General features: G+C 36.1%; 1 long non-coding RNA gene across 1 annotated transcript; it reads right to left on the reverse strand.

Annotated features, from left to right (window-relative positions):
• Positions 1-215: 215 nt before the first annotated feature.
• On the reverse strand, positions 216-1,083 carry LOC124280267. Its single transcript, XR_006899634.1, has 3 exons — positions 891-1,083; positions 554-688; positions 216-266 (listed from the first exon to the last, which is right to left on the reverse strand). It is a non-coding gene; the product is annotated as an uncharacterized LOC124280267 (long non-coding RNA).
• Positions 1,084-11,724: the final 10,641 nt, after the last annotated feature.

The following is an 11,724-nucleotide window of genomic DNA, read 5'->3' on the forward strand; positions in this document are numbered from 1 at the left end:
TATACAATGAAAATTTAGAAACATGAATTATTAAATGTAGGATTTAGGAAAATTTATTCTGAATTAATTCCTTCCCTCATCCTGTGGCCATCATTCAGAGGTCCCTGATAAACATAGTCAATTTCTGGGGCACTTTCCTCTTCAAGAGCAGGGGATTGTCCAGCCTTGAATCTATGCAGAAATTATGCAGCTTAAATGCTAACATAATAATCTAGGCACATTTTGTGGGGGTAAATTGAAGGCACCCTGATGACTTGTGTAAGCATCTGAAAATAATTCATGTATGGTAATTAATGCATTATTTTCTAACTATTGAATTCAGATATTAAAGACATTACAAAGAAGGGATTTTTAGTATTTATATTAACCATACATTAATTTTTATGTTGTCTTAGTAATAACATATAATTTTAATTGTCTCTTCATGTATCATATGAGTTAGCTTAATGAGTCTCAAAGTCTCATTGTTTGAAAGACATCGAAACATCTAGATTTACTAGATCTTTTCAGACAAGCTTAGGAATTTTTTATATTTGTTTCCAAAATTCCTCACCTGAACCTTGATTTCAGAACACCAAATGCCCTTTCAATGGTGTTTCTAGTCTTCATGTGGGCTCCATTATATCTTTCTTCTGGCCTTGTCTGAGGATTACCTATTGGTGTTAGGAGCCAGGGCCTGCATGCATATCTACATAAAGATAAGATACAGTCAATAATTTTTTTCATTTATGTATTAATGTCTGTTTGAAATCTGTTTCATATGTGCAGTTACTTAGTGAAATAAGTAACCTTCTTGTGACTTATAGGCTTGACACTGATGTGACATGTGTATTTGGTGTTTGTGGCATTCGTACATATTTATAATTTTAAATAATACAAATTAAACAAACCCTGAATCTCCCAAAAGCCATCCATCTGGAGGAGAGGACTCGAACGACTGTCCCAACAGGCTGTTGCTAAGGATCATTGAGTCATGACTCGCCCCAGGCCACCTTGCAACAACATTGCTGAACCTGAAGGAAATAATCGAGGATGTACTTAGTTTTATGAACATCACTAATAACATTACTATAAGTATACACTGCTTAACATAATTATATCTCTCTAAATCCTAAGATTTTACAGCAACAAATTCTTAATGAAGAATATCCTCCTGTTGTACTCTATTTTCCATTGATGTGGATGTGTGTGTGTGTGTGTGTGTGTGTACTAGTATTTTACAATTGATTGCAAATATGTTTACCTATTCATCTTGTTATATTCAATTCAAATATATTGTAATGAGATTACTGTATCTCAAAATAAACAAAAAGAAATTCATTACAGGCTCCTGGTGTGATGTTTTAATTACCAAAATGCAGCATAAAAATTATACTGTTCATTTTACAGGCTTCAAAAATATTTCGGTCTCCCATAATATATAGTGAAATAGAGTCATAAACTGAGAAATACATGAGCTAATCGAAGGTTGTGACGTTTTGTTATTTTCCAGAGAAATCATTATGGTCATGTCATAGACATAAGCAATGACTTTAGTAACTTTATTCATCAAAAATCTTAGTGCGCTTTGAAACCTTATTCATCCCTGTAATCGCCTCTTGTTGTAACTCCATTGAAGGCCCCTGACCTGTGATTGGTCAATCCCAAGGTAAACACTGATCAGCTGTGCAATTCACCGTAATAAAGTAAGCATGACGGCCCATTTTCATGCACATATACGCTTTAGTGGTATCATTTGATAACAAGTGCAAGCAAAAGACGATTTTGTCATCATTTTGTTTCAATAATAATGTGTTCTTACCTAAGGTTTGAATCACAAACGGCTTGTACATTGATGGCGTGGAACCCTTCCTGCACACGATGCAGATTCATCGTCACCGCTTTGGTCTTTGATGGGTATAAGTGTGCCATCAATGGCACCAATCACTCGCATCTCAGCGATGTTGTGGAAATCGGACATAATGTGCGAAAAGGACGCTGGATCAGGAAAGTTTATGTTGTCGAGCATACTGCTCATTGCAGACACTGTTCTATGCAAACACCTCGATACACTGGACTGGTGTACTCCGTGGAGATCGCCCATTTCGAAAGCAAAAGCCACCCTTACTTAAAAAGCGCATTGTTAAAAGAAACTGTGTCTCTGGGGTGAGGGGCATGTGATCTTTTGTGGGGTGCTTTCGATTAATGGACGTACTTTGTGTAACTGGAACAGCGACAAACGAGGCATTCTGTATCGAAAGCATACAGTTCCTCGTCCTCAGAATGTCGAGCTGCTTAGTTCTGTCTCTGAAAACCCGTTCTCTCCTTAAAAATCTGTCGTATTCTTTACAAAATAGAACTGTACTCGCCATCTTGGTCGATTGTAAGACCTCTACAATTGGTCCGGGGCAATTGTAGGTGGTTCGATTGTAACTTACAATGATCTTAGCCTACAATTGCTTTGTGCAAGTGGATGGCGATTGTAGCCGAAGCCTAAGATCGCGATCTTAAGGATTTACAATAATTGTAGCGCTTAAGATCGCTCTGTGCAAGCGGGCCCTGGACACTGACAGTAAGCGCATCTTAATGTCAACATTATTTTTTCCACAGCAATCCATAGGTTGTAGAACTCGGACTTTAGGTAGGTCTTGTCCCGTTGTGTTGGCTTCACAGACGCTTTAAAAATTCCAATTTGTGTCAGTAGCATCAGCATACTCCACACTGTTGACATGCCCATCAGCAAACAAGCCGATAGTCTTGAAAAGACTTGTAAGGCCAAGCTTCCTTCTGTCATAATCGGGCCTGAACGACACCTCAAGTAATTAAATACGTCATATATTCCAATTTCCGGACATTGTGACAAATTGTTTGAGTAGCCTTGTAACAGGAATGGGTCACAGTTAATGTTCAGGTGTGAGAGTGTTTGGGGTGTGTAGCTTACATCGGAAACATCCTGGAAGACGGGCAAATCCAAGCTGGCAACACACTCGCACAAAGTGATCAATTCGCGACGAATGTAGCCTGTAAATGTCACACCACGGTCTTTCAAATACATCTTCAACTGTGGAACAGTCTTGGATAGGAACATACTTGATATTTTCTTCAAATAGTGATCGTAGACCAAAAGTAAACAATATCGTCTGTAGACAGAAACGGCACGTCAACCTTGTTTACGTGTTGTCATGCCCGCGGTCACGTGTCACAGTGGGCAGATAACTCTAAACGGCAAAACTGGAAAATGGCTTATTGCGTAGAACTATGATCATGATATTATCATTAAATTATCTGGTTCAGATTATTTACAGACCGCCGCCATATAGCTGGGATATTGCTGACTAAACTCACACTACACTACACTACACCACACCACACTACACCCACCCATTCATTACTTCCACCGTGATTTGGGTATTGCAGGTTATATGGCCGGACACCTGACACATGTGACATGTGACTATGAAAACGGACACAACCAATGACCACGCTCCTTACATCCCAGCAGCTAACATAGCAGCAGCCTACCGAGCATGCAAGAAGCGTGACATACTCACGTCTTTCCAACCACTACGCCCGAGAAGGCATAGGCTACAATAAACGGCTGCAAAGGTAGGTGCTGGATCAGCCGCCCACCCAAATATCCTAAAATTAACCCACCCGTTACGATTTAATTATGTAAAATTACCCGTAAATCCTGAGTCGATGCCATCTACTTCTTTACATTGTCAGCAATACGCCTTTATCACGCAACCCGCTAAAAACTTCACAACGAGGCTCGGTATTCAAACAGAAATGGCGCAACACTGCTGTGTGCCGACCTGCAGTAACGACTCCCGCTATCCGTCTGGAAGGAACCTGTCATTCCATAATATCCCAAAAGGATCAAGACCTACGCAAACGCTGGATAATAAGTATCAGACGCGACGAAGGGCCATTATTCAAGGTAGGTTAGACATGAAATGATATGACAGTCGCCTTGAGTAGCGATATCCAGCCAGGGGAGATAACCGAAACAGCTCCTCTCGTAAGCACAAAAACATGGTCAGAAAAAATGTGTCAAAACAGGGGTTGCTTTTACGCGCATTTGTAACGTTGCCTCTAATTGCACAAAGAATACAAATACACCAATGAAAGACGGATAACAAAACTAGAGACACTTTTTGATAGTTTGACAAATGTGACGACAAATGTTGACTTTGTGAAGGTGAAAACTTCCGAAGTGTAAAACATATTTATGCAAAGCGCACATGTCTATAAAAATCTCATAGGTAGACGAATTATCAAGCTTCAATCTGCACTATGAATTGTATTTTTTTTTTAACAACGTGTTCATGTCGAAATAAAATGAAAAGGACCCCACCGTCTATACCGGAAGTACTTTTCCCTAGCGATCAAGTGACAGACACAGCCTGCCAGCTGAGATCGTGTTTGTCAGCAAGCGTGGAAATACCGCCTTTCTACGAAATAGGTGAGTGACAACATTTTTCATGTTTGCAATATGATGTATCCTGAACTAATGAACAAATATACACCATTTATTATCGCCAATCAATCCAATTATGATATATACTTGGCCTAAGTAATGTGCACACCGGGTTGACCTATTTTTTCGTGAAATTGACATGGTTATCAAAATGAATTACTACTGACAGTGAATGACAGTAAATGTGATTGTGTGTGACTGTTAGTATATACAAGTTAGCAACATTTGGCAGTTGACCATTTTTGTATTATCTCTGTTTTCAGTTGCATTCCATTTACGAAATCCTTTAACATTTTTTAAAATTATATAAACATTGCCATTGTTGATGAAATAACAATAATGTATAATCAATTATTTACTGTTTAAGCCTTGGGCCATTAAATTGTCACGATCTAATTAGTGCCATACTGTTAAGAAAATATCTTAATTTTTATTTTCCTTAATTTTTTCAGGACCAGGGCTGACCAGCTGAAGAAAAGATGTTTTGCAAAGTGACAGAGATTGGTTGCTATTGTTTCTTCAGATTTTATTATCATCATGCAACTTGACCTGTATGCTGTTTTTGTGATATATCTTAAACAGTTATACCTGCCATATAATTGACAGTTTGTGATAGAGTTGAAGCGCAGGACTGGATAGCACTCTTTCAAAGAAAATGTTTCTTCATCATATGTTGTGCATTGATCTGCATTGATCTTTGCCCAAATGGATTCATATGACCCAGGATCATGAAATAACTTGCAACTGAAACTGTATTTGTTGGAAACTATTTGCTTAAGTATTTATGATCATATTCAAAAGACACCTAGACCACGGCCTCTAATATAAATATCAGATATGTTATATAATGTTATCAATCCATCATGTATGAGATATTGGCTATGATATAAAAGGCTTAGCTAAGATTCTACATGCTCCTGGGCCAGGTTTAGTTTTCAACCCTGTGATATATATTTTATGTATTATGTAGGAGTTTCTAGAACCTTATTTATTCATTTTCGTTGTGGTACATAAGCTGTCTGTAGAAAGGAGCAAAGAGGTCCCTGTTTTACTTGATTTTACTTATTTTGACTCCAGAGACTTTAGTTAACATGAAACTTGCCTTGTATGCATGTATTGTCATTTTCTAGTCATTAATGCATGTCATACATGGCAAAATTGTAATAGTAATTAAACAGCAGAAATGGGTACCACTGTCAGCGACAGATTTTGCTGTTGAATGTGTTAGATACATCACTTTCATTGCAAAATAGATAGACATGATGCCAATAAACAACTACAATGCATACAAGTATTATTCAGAAGTGTAGAATTATTTTTTGAAAATACCCTAGCCAATATACAGCTGCAGTATTTTTTAGGGAGCAGGTGTGTTTGAATGCTAATAACTTTTTATTGTTTTTTTTTCTGTGTTAAAAACAAAGTATTTTGATAGCTTATCCTTTGCTCTAGCCCCACACAACTTTCATGTTAATTGTACAGGTAGAACTCTAGATATTCTTCAAAATACATTTACATACATTTGTATATCATAACCTTCAAATTTCAAGGTCGAGCATATTTTTATAAACATTGTAACATATGCTTTTTAACTTTATTGTCACTTTTGGAGATAAAAGACGTGTCATCACATAACAATGACTATGTATGCTTATTTTCAGATGTTTTACTCATGTTTAGACATTATTTATGAAAACCCTAGTGAAAAGTTTAAAAAAACGATTTATACAGGGGCTACACTTAAGAGGTCAGATTTTCATATTGTATGTGGTAAATATATGTCCATTATCACTAAAATGGATAGACAAGATACCAATACAGAGATAGAATACTTAGACATATTTTTTCTTCAGTGCAGAAATATTTTTAAAATGTTCCTAACCAAAAAAAAAATGGCTGAAAAAGAAATTCATTTTTCTTTTCTGAGGGTGGGTGTCTTGTAAATCTGATAACTTTTAATAAAAATTTTTTGGTATGAAAATCAAAGTGTTTTGTTGTTATTGAAACTTCATTCTATCAACACACCAAATTTGGTTTAAAATTCCTATAAATAAAAATGACTGGTAATGCCTACTTCTACTGCTCCCCAATGGGAAAATCAGAAAATAGAAGTGTCAAAATTTCATGCACATTTTGTGAACCAAAGATGCTTTTCTATAGTGTGAAAAATAAAAATAATCTTTGGTTTGAGAGGAATTTTAGGGTGAAGAAACAAAAAATGTTTATATGTGGTCTAAATGATACACAGTATATTTTCATTCTTTTGAATGCTTTTGCTATATCATTACCTATTTTAAGTTCCATCTTAAAATACTTTGAGAACAGCTTACTGAATCTCGAATGAAATTTTGCCAATATTATTATCATGATAGATTCTATATGCATTTCAAGTTAGATGTAGGTGCAACATAGCTATTGAATGAACATGAAAACATTGATGCACTTGATAGGCTTATATGATATGCTTTTCTCAAGAATAAATAGTTTAGGATGAATGTTTGAGATATGTTATGATAATTTTTATATGTCCTCTCTTATGCTTTGTATTGAACTTTTTCTCAAAATTTATACAGGTCACAGACTCAACTCATGTGTGTTCCCGCAGACATTTTAATGAAAATTCATATCCAGCTTAACCCTAACAGGAATTCGCTTAGATTAAAGAAAGGAGCAGTGCCAACCATTTTCTCTTGGAAGGAGAAGAAGGAGAGGCAACCACCTAGAAAGCGATCAAGAAGGTTACTATTATAGTTCCAAGTTTTGATATGTGATTTTTGATTGATTACAAATCTAAACGTTTTGCCTTATTTAATGTACAAACACTTCTTTAATTTCAGAGTGTTTTTAAGTGAAGTTTTATAATAAATTATGTTTTAATATATGTCACAAATTCATCGCACCCCCAAATCACTGCACTTATTGAATAAGGTGTTAGTAATATTAAGTACAAGTTACAATATTATTTTGATTTCAGCTATTCATATGAGGACAACCTCACAGATATTTCTTCTGGACCCCGATCACAGCAGCGAGGATGTAACTACTACACCAGCTCCTATGCCTGATCATGATTATGCCAACCCACCAACTAATACTGCTGACCAGCTCGAATCACTGAAACAATATGCAAAGAAATTAGAAGACCAACTTGCAGCTGTGTGCTCCAAAAGGTTTGGTATAAACCGATTCACACATGACCAAGATTTGATACAGTTTTACACTGGATTTAGAACCTATGATGATTTTATTTCAACTTTCAATGCACTGAAGCCAACAGCTGTAAATATGGTGCGATGGAGTCAAGTTCAGAGACATCAAAGTTCTAATGCAGAAAATACACAAATAAAGAGTGACATTTTCAGAGATGAATCCATCCCATTAATCGATCAGTTTTCATGTTCTTATGTCGTTATCAGACAGGGCTTTTTGAGGTTGATTTAGCTGTGAGGTTTGATGTATCCGGCCAGTTCAGTGAGTCATTATTTTGGTCACTTGGGCTAATTATTTGTATGTCATGTTGGGGATGCTACCGATTTGGCAAGAGAGAGCTGCTATCAACAAAGTTATGCCAGAGTGTTTTAAGAGCACATATCCCAATACCAGAGTCATATTAGATTGTACAGAGATCAGAGTGCAAACTCCAAGTTCAAAGACAAGAAACTCTGAGATGTATTCCCACTACAAGTCTCCACTCGACTATGAAAGGGGCTCATTGGAATCACACCAGATGGCATGATTAGCTTTGTCAGTGCTTTGTACACAGGTTCTGTTTCTGATAAGGAAATAACCAAACAGTCGCGGAATACTGGACTTACTTGATGTTGGAGATGATGTGATGGCAGACAAGGGATTTGTAATACAAGACCTACTCACACCGAAGGGAATGAAATTGATTATTCCTCCTTTTCTGAGAGAAAAGGACAGTTTTCTCGCAGAGAAGTGAAAGAAACTCAAGAGATTGCAAGGCTTAGGATTCACATTGAGAGAGCCATTCGGAGGTGCAAAGGAATATCATATATTTGACTCTGTCATACCTCTAACATTAGCAGGATCCATAAATCAAGTTTGGACTGTCTGCTGTTTGTTGACAAATTTCTATGGAAAATTATTTTTAGTTCATGGGCCAAAGTATGTGAACCCAAAGTGACAAGTGTAACAAACAAGCAATGTTTATGAAATGTATTTTTAACACCATGGACATTGTTATATAATGACAAAGTGTGACCATTGACAAGTGATGGTGGAATTCATATATGAAACACACTTTTCATTGAAATATTACACATATTTCATAAAATATCTATATAGATATGAAAACAGTATAAGATATGAACATGTTCATAAGCAAATATTCAACTTCATCATCATTGATCTCTCTCATATATGTACAATATTTACGGAATGTGTAGAAATGTCCTATTTCCTTGTTCATGTGCAATATGCTTCAAATTTCTTTCTTTTTGACATGGCAATAAAGTTAAATGTAATAGAAATTTTGAGGTTTTGACTGGTATTGGCCAGGGTACCATTTCACATATTTATCTAGACTGAACTTAGTGCTGTCTACACCACGTTAGTATCTGCAATATTGTATTCGTGAATAATTATTCGTAATTGTTATCCAATATTCATGATTAGCATCATATTCGCCACATAGTGCATTCATTGCAGCCCTAATGAACAGCATTGAATAAACTTGAAACATTTGTTTTTAAATACTGCACTTCCTTTAATATTTTCTTTTATTGTTTTCAATAGTCATATATTTTGATGATTTCAGATCCCATGGAGAGGAGATACATGTCATGTAAACAATAAAATTATTGATACAATGCCAACTCTGGTCTGTATTCATGTCATCTGTAGATACACACACACAAGATTACTTACAATTGCAAAGATGTGGCAGGTAATGATTGAAGTAGAATATGTCTACTTTTATTTTGATATCTTCCCACTTCCGTTGAGAGAAATATATTCTCTCAAGATGAAAGTCACTTTTACACATGACACCACTTAGAACCAGTTAGTGCCATCTGTCCCATGACTTGACAGTAAAATTTGTCTGATAATCTGAGTTTGTACACTCCATTCACCAGATGTAAGTACTTCAGTTCTGTGTTAGAGTCAACACTTGATGGACATTTTATTTCAAGCAAACCAAATGTCAGATAGGATGTTGGATCATAGACTCTCGGTCTGGTGATGTGCCTAAATGGGGGGCAACTTGGATTTATAACAAAACCACATTTGGAAACATTATTGTTAGTCCTTTCAGCATAACACTTTGCTGCGGTTTGCTCTTGTTTAATTCCATACTTTATAGCATCTGTCACAATATTTTTCCTCTTCGTTTGACACTTTTTCGGACAAAGTCTCTCAGCAAGTTTGTGATAGTCACTTTTTCTGGAATAAACAGGTTTGAAATTTGAAGATGTCAATCTATCTGAGTGCAAATCATGCCACATGTCACTGTCAGATTGAGACCTTGTTCCAACTTCTATTTCAACTGAATCTTCTTTTGAAATGTTCAATCCATCAAAAAACATCTTGCTGACCATGTGTCAAAACTGTTGATATATTACATACAACATCTGGCAATGTGAAAGTAGGAGTACCTTAATGTGTGGGTGAATGGAACAAATGTCAGATTCCATGTTAATTTTAACAGGACGTTGGTATGACAGAACACATCCCTTAGGAACTGGACCAAGTTCACTGTCAACCATTTGTATCTCTGCAGATGCCAAACATGATCTAATCTGAGCTGATGAGTTCACATTTTCCAAATTTTGAGAAAGTGTTGAAGTAAATTCTTGACATGGTAATGGTGACATGATAGGATTATAAAATGTGGAATGTACTCCTTGAATTCTTCTCACCTTGGCTGGTTTTGATGTTGGAAATTTAACTTTATTGATCTTTATGTCACTTATTTTCTTCGGCATAATACCTTTAGTTCTTGGAACATGCCAGGCTTGAGGTTAAGATGTTTTGCTGATTATTGAGGGGACAGTCTTGAATCCACACATATTGTAATGGTCAAGAAGATATAACAAACCAAGTATGTGGTTGCAGTCACCTGCACCAGCCTTACATGAACATGAACAGTTACTAATAGTAATACCAGCACAATCTTCATGCTGGGTAATCTTAATATTCAGTGTATGAGGGAAATCATTCTTCTTCATTGATTTGAAACACTTTGCTCCAATGAAGCTTCCATGCTGTCCGCACTGCAATTAATAAAAATAGTTAGTTAATTAATCTAATACAATTTATTTGTCAAGTGAAAATTACAACATAGCTTTTTTGAATCAATGGATAATCATCTTAACATATTTGATGAATTTAGCACAGCTTGAGTAAAGCTGATTGTTCGGTTTAGGTATTTAAGGGTAGATATTTTTTTATGATAAATGAAAACAATGAGCATAGCTTCCGCGTGCCGGGTTACCTGCTCAGTGGATGGAACATAACTGTTCAGAGAGTTTAATTATTTTTTTTGTACCATCATCAATGAAAGAAAAATGAGCATGGCTTCCGCATGCCGGGCTACCTGCCCGGTCGAGGGAACTTAACTGTTTGGTTTAGTATAATCCATGTATACATGTAATAGGCTACCTCTCAAATCACTCTTACCATGGCTCTATGATAAATGATGTGTTTTATGAAAAATCACAAATTATGATAATTTCCTGTAAAGAAGATGTTTCATTAAATTTATATATTCAGGATATTTAACAATATATAAGTAAAATAAAAGGTTACATGTCATCAAACTGTTGTCACAGGAATTGAATCTGACAAAATAATTTGAACTGCACTATCATTTATCCATGTAAATATTGTTTATCATGATTAGGCCTTTCAAAGTATATCCTTATGTATAATCAATATGTAATATTCGCAGAAATGATGAAAAATAAAACGGTACTTGCACTTCAAACAGGCATATTACTATTGTTACGAGTACACCAAACATGAAATGTCAAAAATTCTCTCACAGTGTTTACCTTCAACATCGTGCATGTAGGATTCAACGAAATTGCTGTAAGCTTTCTTGTGGAAAGCTTGTGGAATGCGGCAGTTCGTCGTCCATGCTTCAATGTCGGAAGATTCGACAGCTGGTAGAGATTTCAGACTTCTTGTCCACTGTGGCAGTGACAGGCCGTAAGATGACATTTCTCTAGCAGACGTTAAATACCGGAAGTAAACATTGTGAATACCGAGCCTCGTTTTCGCGAGTAATGGCCGACGCTTGA

Source organism: Haliotis rubra, unplaced genomic scaffold, assembly GCF_003918875.1.
Source record: "Haliotis rubra isolate DU_JTF1 unplaced genomic scaffold, ASM391887v1 Scf2635, whole genome shotgun sequence".
Lineage (NCBI taxonomy): Eukaryota > Metazoa > Mollusca > Gastropoda > Lepetellida > Haliotidae > Haliotis > Haliotis rubra.